The sequence below is a fragment of the Alosa sapidissima genome, chromosome 9 (assembly GCF_018492685.1).
Source record: "Alosa sapidissima isolate fAloSap1 chromosome 9, fAloSap1.pri, whole genome shotgun sequence".
NCBI classification, from domain to species: domain Eukaryota; kingdom Metazoa; phylum Chordata; class Actinopteri; order Clupeiformes; family Clupeidae; genus Alosa; species Alosa sapidissima.
Genome location: NC_055965.1, coordinates 24,502,032 through 24,518,383, shown reverse-complemented (window position 1 = coordinate 24,518,383; position 16,352 = coordinate 24,502,032). Strand labels below are relative to the sequence as shown.

Below are 16,352 nucleotides of genomic sequence, written 5' to 3'. Positions count from 1 at the left end.
GAGAATTTTATGAAGTGCTGAAGTGGTCTGAAATGACCACCATTCTAACTTTCAGTCACCTGATGAAAACTTTGTGAACTCTTTGTATGAACATTTGAACGAGTGAATAAAAAATAGAAATAATTATCCAAGAAAGTCCCAGAAATATGACTTGAATAGAAGTTAGTTAGTTATTAACAATTAATTGATAAACGTTTAAAATACTTTGAGCACTGATGCAGTCAGCATAGGCCTCTTACATTGTTTGAAGGTAGGCCTACATTTCATTGTTTTCGATGGCAAACACAAAACAGCGCCAAAACAACCACCGGTGGACAAAAAGAGTATTACATGTGCACTGCTAAAGCGATGGTTCGGAGTAATTTCACCCTAGGGTCCTTTGCACCATGACCCCGAGCCAAACACCCTCCCAGAACCTTTTTTCCCTTGGTCGAACCCTGGTCGAGTAGCGCTGTCAGAAACTAATGAGTTTCTGCAGTCGTGATGGAACCAACTTTTATCTCGTAAATTACCCCACAAATAATGCCCTGAATGGTACGAAACTTCTGCAGTAGTACAACTATGACCTTTTACGGGCTTTTCCCAAATCACAGAAGAAACGTCGACGCAGCGGTATAGTAGCAGATAATCAGGCAAGTCTTATTTAAATAAACTCCTGGTGCACTTACAAACGTTCTAATGCCTCGTTATTGGACTAAAGGTCACTGCCCTGCAGTCTTGCACTGTAGCCTCACATTGCACCCGTCCAAACGTAGCCAGTCCATATTTTGGATTTGCCATCGGAGTCTCTGAACTGACTGTGTTTGTGCAGCAAATTCAGAGTAAAGTAAGTGTTGGTTACTCCTGTCCCTCACAGATTGTGGTGACAATCTGTGAGGGACAGCTTTCACAGCTTGGAAACAAAAATGTACTTGCATTTTTTGGTTAAATTTTTCATCCATTTGAATATGTTTTCTGTTGGCTTCGGTAAAATAAGTCTTTTTTCAGTCATCTACCAGGCAACACTCATTCTTGGAAAGCTCTCTTTGCTCGATGCCGTAAATGTTTTCTCTATATTTCAAACGCATTTATGCTGCGCCCATTTGTTTGACTATTTCTGGCAGCCGTGATCAATCCTGTCCAAGCTTTACATGTCTAAAGGATATTTTCCCAAAGATGAATAGCTTACTTCGGCCAATCAGTTAGGCCACACAGTCTTTGCTAATCAATAAACAAAGCAGTTCACATGTTGATGAGTAGACCTACAATAAAACCCATCTCTAAAATAGGTACAGCATTCTGAGTTTTTATTGGGTTGAGGCCACCTAAAATCTAATATAATTTCTTATCTAATAATTTCTGGTTATGCCCCTGGTGCTGTGTTAATTCTGTCTGTGCTTTGCATTGGCACTTCCTTATTTTTAGCACTGCAATTACGTCACCTGTTGTCACCAAGTCTGGATTCTGGATTTCCTGTATTCTTAGGAACCTGTCTGACTTCTAACTCTGCCTGGTCTGTGTGTGTGTGTGTGCGTGTGTGTCTTGTGGAGTTTGGGACCGTGTCCTTCAAATGAGGTTCTGACTGACGTGTTGTTTCTAACTCTGCCTGGTCTGTGTGTGTGTGTGTGTGTCTTGTGAAGTTTTGGGCCCGTGCCCTTCAAATGAGGTTCTGACTGATCTGTAAGAGTTGTTTAGCTCTGTATGGTTATCATGAATAGCTTCTTGCTAAATGTCTTGTGTGTTAAATGTTTAGTCAGAAACAGACACATTGGAGCACAGCCAAAAGGTCAGTTTGAGAGGTTGATACTACTGTAGTCTATACTGTATTTGGTTTGGTGTTTTGTGTTTTATTGTTTATTGCTTCTACACTTATGTAAAATATCGCACCTGTAACTGTAAAGTGTTGTTTATGCAATTACAGTCAGTTACACCATACAATGCTACAAAATGAACAACAATTAATTCATAACCCATATGCATATACTTCCTTTGCAAATCCTGCAGGGGTTGGGGAACATCCATATCATACAACCTAGAGTCACCACTGATTCAGAACGTCAGACTTGTTTGGATCAACCAACCATGACTGTTTCAAACACTGATTAGGCTGGCAACATGATAAGCAACATGATAAGCAACATGTCACACTGTCACTATATGTCACAGGGCCAAATGAGCAGAGGGGCAGCAAAATTGGTCTGGCTAAGTGAGGATATTTTATGAAATGTTTCATTTAAACACAACGATTTTGCTGTGAATAATATTTCAAATTTCATGAGCTGTGTTTCTGTGAAACGTTGACAGGTCAGAAATGAGATGGGAGTGACTGTAAGAGTGTTCAAAATAGATCATGAATGAATGTTGTCCTACCAGTGATCCCACAATGCCACGCCTCAATTTGCATGACACTAATTCAGACAATCTATTTTACCCTCATTGATTATGCTTGCAAAAACACACCATGCCATCTACAAGATAAAGTTATAACTGTTTGATAAATGTAGTATTTACATTTTGTTTTGCATAATCAAAGCTAAACCAAATAATTAAAAAGTATCTTTCATGACAATTTGCACGCATTTCTAAGCAAAGTTAATTGTTTTGTGCAGACCTCTTACGAAGACAAATACATGAATATTGCATCCTCCTGACAGTGAGTATTTGTTTAAGTCATAATGAGTTATTCATTACATAATCTGCATATCAAATTAAAATTCTCATCATACTTTAAAGGTACCCTATGCAAAATGTCCACCTTAATATTAGATTAGATTAGATTTAACTTTATTGTCATTGTTCAGAGTACAAGTACAGAGGACAACAAAATGCAGTTTGCGTCTAACCAGAAGTGCAAAAAAGCAGAAAAGTGCAATGTGATGCATAATCAGTATAATATATATAGTGCAGTGTAGACAATACAGTTAAGAAGGTGGAATGGTTTATACTTTATTACTTTTAGGAAGCCAATTTGATGAGAAATGCAACTTCAAGAACAGCGTCCCAAAGACATCTCGCGAGAATCATGAAACATCACTTTGTCAGCTCTTTTTTAGTACTGCTGCTGTATCTACTGCTACCTTCACTGGATGCTGAAAAGTGTTTTCGTTGTGTACAGTACGCAAAGTAGGCTATTTACAACGGCAAAGTAAAATATAAATATATATCGTGACTCTAGATGGAACTCTACAGTCGCCAAAAATACATGAACCTGCATAGTATACCTTTAAATGATGTTGTTGTTTAACTTTGTACTTTAACAACAATGACATCTAACTAAGTAGGTTTTACGGATGAACAGCATCCCGTAGGACAAGCTCTTTTGTGTACACCATTAGTATATGAAACATATAGCAGGAGTGGTGTCCACAGACAGCTTCCTCCATGGCTAGCAGGCATGGGTGTGTGTGTGTGGATGACCTATAGGAACTATATTATGTTGCTTGCACTGAAACTCTTTTGTTCCTGGCTGTTTTTCAAGTCAAAACAGCTTGTACCTCCTGTATCGCCTACCATCTTGCCAACAATCACACATATGGTTAATGCTTCACACGCTTCTGGTACATTTCCAAACACGCAAACCTTTTGGTAAATGAGCTTATTCACAATCTATCCCAGAGATAGCTGACATAATTACATATCCTTCTTGACCTTGTGTGTGCAGTAACTCAGTCTGATGCACCCACCTTTAGCTTAGCACCGTAGCTTAGGATAGTTTATTGAGGGGAGCAGAACCAACTAGCCTATTTCCTAAAACTGACAGAATAACTCCAACAATCCTTGTATCCTCAATGTTCTACTTTGTGTCTTGCAGTGTGTTTTCAGACTAGCTCTTTCAGACTATTGACTATTATCTTGTAGCCACATACATATTAATAAAGGATTTTTTTCTCTACAATTACACGTCTAAGAAATATGTGACTTGACTGTTTCTCCACAGTGTCTCCTCTGAGGATTGTGCTGCTGGGCAAAACTGGGAGTGGAAAGAGTGCCTCAGGAAACAGCATCTTGAGCAGGAGAATTTTTCGAAGAAAATTTTCAATCAAATCTGTGACTGAAACCTGTGCTAAGATGCAAACTGAAGTGAATGGTAGACAGATGGCCTTGATTGACACACCAGGATCAATTTATACAGAAAAACAGACAGATAGGCTGAAAAGGGAGCTACAGAAGTGTGTTAAGTTATCTCTTCCTGGGCCTCATGCCTTCCTGCTGATGATCAGACTGGATGCAAGATCCACAGAGGAAGAGAGAGACACAGTGAAGTGGATCCAGGAGAACTTTGGTGAAGATGTTTTAAAGTACACCATAGTGCTCTTCACTCATGGACATGTGCTGGAGGGAGAACCAGTGGAGGGTTTCTGCAGAGACGTCCTGCTCTCTCTTCTCTTGTTAAAGATGCTGGGGGTAGATATCATGTCCTCAACAATACGAGTAAAGAAAGGAATCAGGTCAGAGAGCTAAAGGAGAAGATAGAGGCCATGGTGGAAAACAATGGAGAAGGGTACTACGAGGAGATGAGCAAATGGGTGGCAAAGAGGAAAATAATGACAGGAACAGCAACAGGGGCATCACCAGGGGCAGCAACAGGGGCATCACCAGGGGCATCACCAGGGGCATCACCAGGGACAGCAACAGGGGCATCAACAGGGGCATCACCAGGGGCAGCAACAGGGGCATCACCAGGGGCATCACCAGGGGCAGCAACAGGGGCATCACCAGGAACAGCAACAGGGGCATCACCAGGGGCAGCAACAGGGGCATCAACAAAAGGGACAGCAACAGGGGCATCACCAGGGACAGCAACAGGGGCATCACCAGGGGCATCACCAGGGGCATCACCAGGGGCAGCAACAGGGGCATCACCAGGGGCAGCAACAGGGGCATCACCAGGGGCAGCAACAGGGGCATCAACAAAAGGGACAGCAACAGGGGCATCAACAAAAGGGACAGCAACAAAATCACTATTTGAAAAAGCAGTAGTAAAAGCATTTGAAGCAATATTTCTATCACTAACAACACTATTTCTGCAAGCATTAGGAGCAGCAGTAGTAGTAGCAGTAGGAGCAAAAACAGCTAAAGTAGTAGGAGCAGCAGCAGGAGGAGCAACAGGAGGTGCAGCAGCAGGAGCAGCAGCAGCAGCAGTAGTAGTAGTAGCAATCGGAGCAGGAGTAGGAACAGCAGCAGGAGGAGGAGCAGCAGCCACAGCAGCAGTAGTAGCAGGAGCAGCAGGAGCAGCAGCGGGATTATTAGTAGGATTCGTAGGAGAACCAGCTGTAGTAGCAGCAGGTGGAGCAGCAGTTGGTGTAGGAATAGCAGCAAAAACAGGAGCCGTAGTAGGAGCAGCAGGAGGAGCAGCAGGAGGAGCACTAGTATGATTCATAGGAGGACCAGTAGGAGTCGCAGTAGTGGCAACAGCAGGAGCAGCAGTGGGTGCACCAATAGAAGCAGTAGAATAATAGCAGAAACAGGAACAATAGTAGGAGCAGCTGCAGGAGCAGCAGGAGGAGCACTAGTAGGATTCATAGGAGGACCAGTAGGAGTCGCAGTAGTGGTAGCAGCAGGAGCAGCAGTGGGTGCTGCAGCAGGACATCTGCAACACTTCAGAGAGAATCAGAGAATTGGGACAAAACAGTGAGGGTGGGCCTGGGTAGAATGTATCTGTAGAATAACCACTGTATAGTTGGTCATGGGATATGCCAGTGCTTCTCAAACTTTCTCTAACATGCTTTTTTCACTCCATCAAACCTTCAATAAAATAACATGTGTGATGCAGTGGTGACTGGGAATCTCATATTTCAGCTCCAGTATGCTGATAAGACGACAAAAATCCTACATTATCATTGATAATTGAGAGCAATATAGTGAGCAAGAGCCTTTGTTATTTTTACTGCATGTAGGTTGTCTCTGGGCATTTCTCTCACTTTTGGAAGTTAAGGTGGGCTGCTGTGGTCTTGGACTACCATTAGTAATTAGGAAGGGCAAGTCTGATGAAGGGCAAGTTGGCCCGAAACGTTACACTTGTGGTGATTAAACCATCGATTCCATTAGAGCTCAGTGTGCGGACTTTTTACTCATGCTCATCATAGCATTAGTAATGCATCATAATGATTTTTTTTTTATTTTTTTTTATTAAAAAACGTTTTTTTATCTGCCTCCCCTTGACACATTCACAGCACAGAGCTTGCAGCTGCAAATATCCTATTTGGTATAAAAACAGTTATCTGAAAAAAAAAAACCCCTTTAACTCAAAGTTTGTGGGTTGACAGGGCCAGGGTATATAGGCAGGTGATGGGGGTGAAGTAACAAAGTAACATGCTTTGTTTTAGATGGGCTATCTGTATTTGGGAAAAGGCTTTCATGTATGAAGCTTGTGGTCAAATATAGTAAAACATGTTATACTAAAAAAGAGACTGCACGTGTGTCTCCTATTGTCTGGTCTTCTAAAGCATTGCAATATCACACTGTGTTCTACTTCCACACAATATTAGATACAACACACTGCAGTGCAGTATACTGACAGAAGGATGTTTTATGAGACAAAGTGACACACTCACACGTTAAAAAAGCTAATCTGGATAGTGTGGATCACTTGGCTAACACTAAAAGCTCAGCTGGTGCAGCTCAGATGCATTGGCCATTTTAACAGTGCAATGGCATATTTTGCCCACATGAGGGCAGTATAGCACACTTACTGCTCAGTCTCAGTGCTCACAGATGATGAACCTGTTGCCCTTCAGCAGTTTGCCAGTCAGGCAGATCACAGGTGTATTGTGGCCTAGCATTGGTCTTTCCTCTTCTGCATTGTTCTCTTATATTCAGCCTGATTTGACTGTAACCCCGCTGTGTCTCAATCAAGGCCGTAGCCATATAGCCAACCTGATAATCAATATACATTTGAAATGTAGCATTGTAGTGGAAAACTAGACACAGTAGATATGTCAAGATTTCAGCATTACCAAGTGTCGTGTTGTGGGCTGAGTATTGCTGGGCATGACATTTCAATTCAATTGGATTGACTGAAGCTAATAATCGATTAAGAACTAGGAGTTGGGACTTGGACCAAGACAACCATAAGTCTTCTAAAAAAACAAAATACCTATTGCTTATAGCTATAGCTATTGCTGCCCATTGAACACAAATTGATAGTTTTGTTTGCAATACATCTGAAAGTAATCAGTGTGTGTGTGGGGGGGGGGGGGGGCTTGTTCTTGTTTCCATTTAAATATAAATCACACTGAAACCTTACTTTGCAACATATTTTATCGTAATAAAAAGCACCTCTCACACACCCTCTATCCACTTGAATGTGTCTACCTGCCTCATGCGTTTGGTAGCACTCCAATGTTTACAAGTGTATGATGCACCTGATGCATTGTAGGCTATTAGTGCAACTCCAGATGAAGAAACTACTGCTAAGAGACTTCTTATTGTAGTGCTTGGGATTGTGAATGGCATCTGGTTGTTTGTAAGATTGGCCTCATGTGTTTGGTAGTAGGCTCGCTATCTTCTGTCATGGTGGAGTAATGAGCATATTGCGCAATAGCATTGTGTGAAATACAATGTAACAGCGTGATTCCTTCATTGTAGAGTGAGAGAGAAAAAAAGGGTTGACTCGAAGAATGTAGGAAACTCTTAAAGGCAGAGTGCACTATTTCATCAACTACGCCTGCTTGATTTCATAGTACTGTACCTTTAAGAGCTTGCGGCGCTCGAACAGTGATGAAACCAGGGCATGTGAGTGAGACACCATCGCGGAAAACCCGAGGAAGAAGCGGAACATTTTCTGAGAAGCGTGTTTGTCAGTTTGCTGTGTCGGCTAGAGTCGGCCTTTGGCTCATTCGGGGGTGGACCGCGTTCACAAGGAGGCCGTTCCTGCGCTCGCTGAGGCAATTGGCTGTCCATGCACCCACCACTGACACTGCGTATCATGCAATTTGATTAGAGGAGGAGAATACACACACACACACACATTATCTCTCTCTCTCTCTCTCACACACTCACTCACGCGCACACAAACTCCAGCCAACGGGATGTCGCGCGTGCACCGGAACCCGATTGCCAATCATCTCCACGGCTGAAGATTAACGAGGTTATCCTTTCACCGGTGCGGGGGTCGTCCTATGCAGTGTGGTGGAGCGCGTCGGCCTCTGTTTTGCTTATGTGTGTGAGGGATTGAGTAAGAGAGAGAGAGAGAGAGAGAAAGAAAGAGAGAAAGAGAGAGAGAGAGAGAGAGACTACACCGTGGCGGAGAGGAAGCAACTATTCCAGCTGCTGCGTTGGACCAGCGTAACCTGAATCATGACGGAAAAACGGATGTCTCGCTGGTATTTCGGGGGTCTCGCCTCGTGCGGGGCTGCCTGCTGCACGCACCCGCTGGATCTGGTAAAGGTGAGTGAGCTCTGGGGACACTGGGTCCGGATTTCTTTCTGTCCATGATGCAGGTCGGCCCATCGCGGAAGTCACATGCAGGCCATTGGGTTTGTAAGCGCAGCTGTTCGCTGGCTATCTCTGCGAGGCTGCGACTCTTCACATCTGTACAGCAGAGCTAGCCCAGGACACATAGAAGTACGCTGATAAAACAGACAATGCTCAAAATGAAAGTTTTGAAAGATGTTTATGGAATACCACATTTAACTTTTGGTGGGCGAAGTCACAAAGTCACACTGCCATAAGTGACTCACATGACGCGACACAGTTTGACCAGTTGATGGGAAGATGAACTAGCCCGAGGTCGCTTCAGTGGCGACAGCAGCAGCAACAGTGGTGGCGGCTGTTCCGCCTCATTTGTGAGATTTTCGCTTCACTGACCCGGAGTCGCTCTCCGGGGACCGGTCAAAGAGAAACAACTCAGCTCAGATTACGGGAATTAGACAGTAGCCTAGCGCAAAGTCCGGGCGTTAAAGCAGATTGTCGGTGGGCGATTTGGACAATCGGCCAGTCGATCTCTTGTGCCCTTGCGGGGTCAGTGGGCCATAGGACTCGCTTGAATGAGAGGACTTGGCTATAGTCAATACGCCCACAACTTAGTGGGCAGTTATCCCGGTCGGTAGACGCCAGTTTTAGACTAGTGGCAGTTCCTTGATCACATCTAGACTTTTGCTGATGTTACTGAAATGGTTTGGTTATAGCCTAGGTGGATCACAAAACTTGCCCTGGCAGTAGGTAGGGGGGAAAGTCCCCTAAAAGATACACAGAGAAAGGGATATTGCATTGATTCCCTCTCAGGGTTAAGCTTTCTTCATTTGTTCTTCGTTTTTGGACTTCCTTGCTGAAGCTTACAATAGACTCTCCCAATGACTTTGTCCCAGTAGTTAACTACCCCAATGCCACTGCCATGTTCACTGCCAAAACTTTCATGACAGTAATTGTAGCCTTGGACTTAGGTTTGCTCATGTCTGGTTGGATGCATGCAGTGCCTACATTCTGGACATGGCTCACATGTCTTTATATATCACACACATCTTAAAGCATGAGGCCTTGTGTCTCTGAATGACCTTCTAAATTATGACCTTACAGAGTGACCTGAACTGGTCTGAGAGCAGTGTGGAGTGCTGCAGGTGTATGTGTGACTCTGTGTTATTGTGTGTGTGTGTGTGTAACTTGAACATGAGTGGGAGGAGCAGGGTTGCAGGTACAGAACAGCTGATCCTGGTTCAGGTGATAGGTATATAAGTATAAGTATATATACTCTTTTGATCCCGTGAGGGAAATTTGGTCTCTGCATTTATCCCAATCCATGAATTAGTGAAACACACACAGCACACAGTGAGGTGAAGCACACACTAATCCCGGCACAGTGAGCTGCCTGCAACAACAGCGGCGCTCGGGGAGCAGTGAGGGGTTAGGTGCCTTGTTCAAGGGCTCTTCAGCCGTGGATGTGGGCATGGGAGAGCAGTGCTGAACCACTTCCCATGCCCACATTTTTCCTACTGGTCAGGGATCGAACCGGCAACCCTTCCGTTACAAGCCTGAAGCCCTAACCAGTAGGCCACGACTTAATTGATCAAATCCAAATGGAACAGATTGGACATGTGATAAGCTAACTTGCACATTGCTGTGTCCTATCAGTGTTTGCTTCTATGTCAGATGGTGTAAGCAAAGGGTGTGTGTGTGTGTGTGTGTGTGTGTGTGTGTGTGTGTTTGTCTGTGTCTGTGCGTGCGTGCGTGAGTTTTAGTGTTTGAACAGAGTATAAGTAGTTAACCAGCACATTGCAGTCTCCTATTAATGTTTGCATGAATGGCTGTTGGTGAAAATAGTGTGTGTGTTGGGGTATGTGTGTGTGTGCATGTGCGTGCATGTGTGTGTGAGAGAGAGAGAAAGAGAGGGGGAGAGAGAAAGAGAGGGGGAGAGAGAAAGAGAAAGAGAGGGAGAAAGAGAAGGGGAGAGAGCAAGAGAGAGTGAAAGAGAGGGAGAAAGAGAGGGGGAGAGAGAAAGAGAGGTGGAGAGAGAAAGAGAGGGGGAGAGAGAAAGAGAAAGAGAGGGAGAAAGAGAAGGGGAGAGAGCAAGAGAGAGTGAAAGAGAGGGAGAAAGAGAGGGGGAGAGAGCAAGAGAGGGGGAGAGAGCAAGAGAGGGGGAGAGAGAGAGGGGGAGAGAGCAAGAGAGGGGGAGAGAGAAAGAGAAAGAGAGGGAGAAAGAGAGAATTTTGAATTTCAAAAACCCTTTATTACATTCTTGCCACAAAGTATTTACATGATCACTTTGTCTACAGTCACATTAAAGATAAAATAAATAAATAAATAAAATCAAGGAGCAAGTCAAGTTTTCTCCAAGAAATGTGCAAACTGCAATTCGCCATCAGCAACCATACACAACACACTATCATAACACCAAATTTCTTCAAAAGATTCAAGATTCATCATGGCTTTGTAGAAATGAAAATCAATTAACATGCGAGACCTCACAAGTATTGAGAAGACCATTACTAGGTCATCACTAGATGTTTGCTCAATTTTGTTTCTACGACTAACATAGATTGCCATTTTTGCTTGACCTAAGAGAAAGTTTATCAGCTGACATTTGAAACGATGTTTCCGCACATATTTAAAACCCAAAATAAAAGTCTCCATTGAAAATGTTTCATTAAAATGATTAAAGAGTGACTGTAGAACCATGAATAAAGGTGTTAGCCTTACACACTGCATGAAAGCATGAAACACAGTCTCTCTCACAAAACAAAATGGGCACTCTTGACCCACAACAGGATTCAACACTGAAACAAAGGCATTGACTGCAATTGCTCCATGCAGAATCCTCCATTGTAAATCTCCACATTTTTTGGCTAAGGGTGACTTGTATAGTGCTCTCCACTGGGGTCGGACATCATCCCCCATTTGTAAAACAGCACACCAAGGTGTTTCCACCCTCTTGTCCAAAGACTTTTTGTTAAAAGACTTCACACACAGTTTATATAAACACTTGCCAGTAGCTGGCTTCTGACCCAAAAGAGACAATTGATCAAAATTCAAGTAAGAACCAGTACAACCTGTCAAATTTGGTGACAATGAAATATTGGGAAAAGGATCATTACAGTCTGAACTGCACAGCCCTCTGAAGTTGTCTGCCAACAACTGCAATTGTTCTCTTGTTAGGGAGGCCCGCCATTTCTCAAGTAGCTGAGCTACTATTCGAATAGATCTCATCCCCAGTTGACTGGCAACTTGTTCAGCGTTAACAAGATCTGGTCCTGCTAACTTAAGTAAACCCTCCATAGTAATGACTCCAGACCTAAGAAGGCTATGTGTGATTGTGGGAAGAGACTTTTCAAGAGACATATCTAAAACAGAACCATAGATTAGGGGCTCCTTTAAAAGCCAATACAAAGACTCTGTGCTTCCTGTGCGTTGCACTGTTAAAAGGGACCAAACTTTAAACAAATTACGATAAAACACAGGAAGTTTGTTGATATTCAATCTTTTTGGATCCATCCAAAACAAAGTTCTGTCCAGCCCCAGTCCATCAAAAGTCTGTAAAATGGCACACGCCACATATTTCCAGCTGGAATCCAGAGGCCCCATGAGAAGACGCTGGACGAACTGCAACCGAAAGGCAGCTGTCCTACTTTGTAGGTGCACAAGTCCATGTCCACCTTCCTCTTTAGGTAGGTATAAGATGCTCTGTGGAACCCAGTGAAGTTTATCCCAGAAGAAATCCACTAGGATTGACTGGATTCTTGACAGCAACTGTGCTGGAGGGTCCACACAAGATAACTGATGCCAAAGGGCGGATGCCACCAAATTATTGATAATAAGGACACGCCCCTTGTAGGATATCTTATTTAAAAGGAATTTCCATTTATCAAGGCGGCCCTTTACCTTTTCAACAGCCCCATCAAAGTTCTTTTGAATAAACATTTCATCCCCTAAAAAAACACCAAGATATTTAAAACCACTCCTGGCCCAATGTAAGCCAGCTGGAAGACTTGGCTCATTTAACCATGTCCCGACCAGCATAGCTAAACTTTTGGACCAGTTTACTCTTGCTGAGGAAACAACATTAAAATCATCAAAAATCTCTAACATAGTGTTTATGTCTCTTTGACCATTCACAAGTACTGCAACATCGTCTGCATAAGCTGACAGTTTAAAAACACTTTCACACGCTGGAATTCTCACCCCCACCAGCTCTTTCCTCAACTTCATCAATAGGGGTTCAATTGCCAGGGTGTACAACATACCAGATAAGGCACAACCTTGTCTGACCCCCCTGTGGACTTTAAAAGGAGCACACAAGTCACCATTAACCTTTAAAATACTCTCAATGTCACAATACAGAACTCTAATCATATCAATAAACTCTGGGCAAAAACCAAAGGCTGCCAGAGCACTCCACAAATAATTGTGCTCTACACGATCAAAAGCTTTTTCTTGGTCAATGGATACTAAGCCGAATTTCAGGTTAAACAGCTTACCTACATCAAATATATCCCTGATCAATGAAATGTTATTTTGAATCAGCCTACCTGGCACACAGTAGGTCTGGTCAGGATGAACAACCTGCTCCACAACTTCACTCAATCTATTAGCCAACGCTTTAGAGAGCAATTTATATTCAGTACAGAGGATTGACACAGGTCTCCATGATCTTATGTCATTCAAATCCCCTTTTTTGGGGAGCAAAGTGAGTATTGCCCTCCGGCAGCTCAGTGGCAACCGCCTCCTGGCAAGACTGTCGCTGAGAACAGTCAGCACATCCTCACCCACTTCTGACCAAAAGGACTTATAAAAGTCCACCGGTAGACCATCCAACCCTGGTGCCTTTCCACACTCCATACTCTGGAGGGCTCTCTGCAGCTCCTCTAGGGTCAAAACCCTTCCAAGGACTGCATTCGCCTCTTCGGCCACCTGGGGTAGGTTCTCAAAGAAGGACTGGTCATCCACCTGAATATCCGAGCTCTCACTCTTATATAGGTCTTCGTAAAAACTGACTGCTCTCTGACGTATTTCAGCCAGATTGGACAACAGAACTCCATCCTCAGAAAGCAGTGAGTGAATGAACCTCCTCTGTCCATTCTTTTTTTCCAAATTAAAAAAGAATTTAGAAGGAGCGTCCATCAATTCCACACTCTGAAAGCGGGACCTGACCAGAGCTCCCTGTGCCTTTATGCCTAGCAGGTCAGCCAATGATTTCTGCTTCGCTTTAACGTTTGCTGTGTAAGTCTGGTTGCCAGTTTGTTCAGCTAAATGCTGGAGTTCAATTATTTCCTTTTCAAGTTTCATCATTGAACGAGTTATGTCCCTTGTGACACTGAAAGTATAATCCTGACACAGTTGTCTTATTTGTGATTTACCAAAGTCCCACCACTGTTGCAACGAGCTAAAAGATGGCTTTGTGTTCTTAAAATCCTGCCAAAACAGTCTAAATACCTCTCTAAAATGGCCATCCGATGACAAGTTATTATTAAAATGCCAATAAGCACTTTTAGACTTTACAGAACTCAAAGAAAGAGAACAAAAAACCAAACTGTGGTCTGAAAAACCAACTGGGATGATCACACATTTCCTAAACAAACTCAGCTGATGCTTAAAACCATAAAACCTGTCCAGTCTAGCCAATGACAAAAGGTTATTGTAGGAGTGAACCCATGTGTATTGCTTCTGAGTACTGTGAAAGTTCCTCCAGACATCAACAAGCTCATTTGCATTCATCAGTTCTATGAGTCTTCTGCGTGAGGGCATGTGTGGCTCTACATGATTCCTATCCATTGCATTTTCAGTACAATTAAAATCACCTCCCAGGAGTAAAAAATCCTCAGATTCACAATTGCGTAGAGCATCATTTAGCATATTCAAGAAAAGCATTCTATCAATTGGTGTAGTGGGTGCATAAACACACAAAAAAACAAAGAAATTGTTTTCAAATTGGGCTCTGACTTTTAGGAGTCTACCCTTGACTAATTCCTCAGTCTGGTAGGAAATGGGAGTAAAGGTCCGAGAAAACAGAATGGCAACCCCACCACTATTGGAAGTGTTGTGACTTAAAATAGACAGGCCATCAAACTCACTTGCCCAGTCAGCAGCAATTGAGGCGTCAGAATGAGTTTCTTGAGCAAGAAGCACATCAAATCTATTCTTCTTAATCGTTTCAAACAACAAGGCTCTCTTGCTTCTTTCCCTGGCCCCATTTAAATTTAAAGAAGCAATTCTGATTTCACCCATGATAAAAAGAAAAAAATATAAGAGTTGTGTACACGCCATCATCATAATACATGTGAAAAATAGACTAACATCAGACATCGCTATTTAACAAAACGTTAATCTTGGTCATTATCTTTTTGAGACGGAAGCACTCTGGATTTGTAAAGCAGCCCTCACCCAAAAAAGATTTCGTTTTCGTGGTGAACTGCTCCACATCAGGGAAGTAGTCGTCAATCCGAACATTTCTCATATGTTTTGTTTTTGTCAAGAAGGATTTTATGTCTTCCACACTATAATCGCAACTAGCAAACCCACTATGACGTAAGCTACAGGTAACGCTACAGTCAAAGAAATCACTTTCGTATTCGTTATCTGTGCCGCTAAGATCTGTTAAATTATCGCTCTTTTTAGTCCTTTTAGATCTCTTTCTTTTGGGGGGCATTTTAAAAACATTTTCCTCCGTCTCAATGAGGGATTCATCTAGAGACGCAAGAACTTGGTCATAATTGACAGCAGAAGCACTGCTCTGCGAGTTCTGTGTGGACTGACTCTCAGATTCTGCGTTCACTGCGTCATCTGTGGGAGAACTTTGTTCTCGGCCTACTGGCTTATCAATCGGGGTTACCCCGTTAACCTCTTCCCGCAAAAGGGAAGCATGATCTGCCCCTACTGACTCGGCTGAGGCAGACGAAGGCCCACTGGATACAGCGGGTGCTGCAATCGCAGCAGTAGACGCACCCATTTCGGTAGACTGCTCATCTACCACAATTTCATTAGGCATAGGCCTACTGGTGTTTTCGTGATTTATTTGCACATCACTCGAATTCCCCTTTGCCTTAGGACACGCACGAACAAGGTGCCCTGATTGCCCACAACCAAAGCACTTCATGACACTTGTTGAAGCATAGATAACATAACTGAAGTTATCCACCTTCACGTTTAGAGTTAGGTCCAAATCATCTTTGTTATCTTTTAAAATCATAAATACGGATCGCCTGAACGACACTACGTGTTTCAGAAGTGGGGATTTGCTTCCAATTGGAATCTTTTTAATTGCGGAAACCAATTTACCATACCGTGATAAAATTTCAGCCAAAACCTCATCTTTAATAAATGGGGGAACATTTGACAAAGTCACTTTCTTTGATGGAGTGGAGAGAGGAAGGACGACAGTAAAAATGCCGTCAACCACTAAACCCCTTTCAACCAGCTCATTAGCCAACTCAACCGTGCCCAAAAACAGCACAATCGCATTGTTCATGCGGGCCGCTGACAGAATATTGTCATGCCCTACAACTTCTCCTGCTGCTAAACTACAAACCTCTACACTGGCATTCGATGCTATTTTAACAGCATGACGCCGCGTAAGTTTTTCAAAACTCTCCATACCTGGGGCGGCTGCAACCAAACACTGGAAGCAGACGTCCAGGTAAAACAAGTAACAACAAAACCCCACGCCAGTGATACTTATACTAACCCAAACAGAACCAACCCTTAACACTATAAAGAAAAAAAAAAAAAAAAAAAAATAATAATAATAATAATAAGGAGATAGAAAAGATAGCAAAAAGATAGAAAAACGCTGTTCCTGGCACAGCGGCCAACAGTCACACTCACTCAAACGCTCGGCTCCGCCCACTCACTCCGACATGCGCACAAAGAGAGAGAGAGAGAGAGAGAGAGAGAGAGAGAGAGAGAGAGAGAGAGAGAGAGAGAGAGAGGGAGAGAGAGAGACATGC

General features: G+C 43.2%; 1 protein-coding gene and 1 pseudogene across 1 annotated transcript in view; both read left to right on the top strand.

Moving 5' to 3' along the window:
* Nucleotides 1–2,363: 2,363 nt before the first annotated feature.
* LOC121718473 lies at nucleotides 2,364–4,948 on the top strand (annotated as a pseudogene).
* Nucleotides 4,949–7,774: 2,826 nt separating this feature from the next.
* LOC121719573 (mitochondrial dicarboxylate carrier-like) overlaps nucleotides 7,775–16,352 on the top strand; it is a 37,748-nt gene continuing 29,170 nt past the window's right edge. Inside the window, exon 1 of the mRNA XM_042105322.1 lies at nucleotides 7,775–8,068. The gene's annotated coding sequence lies outside the window, so the exon portion shown is untranslated. The remainder of the gene's footprint in view (nucleotides 8,069–16,352) is intronic.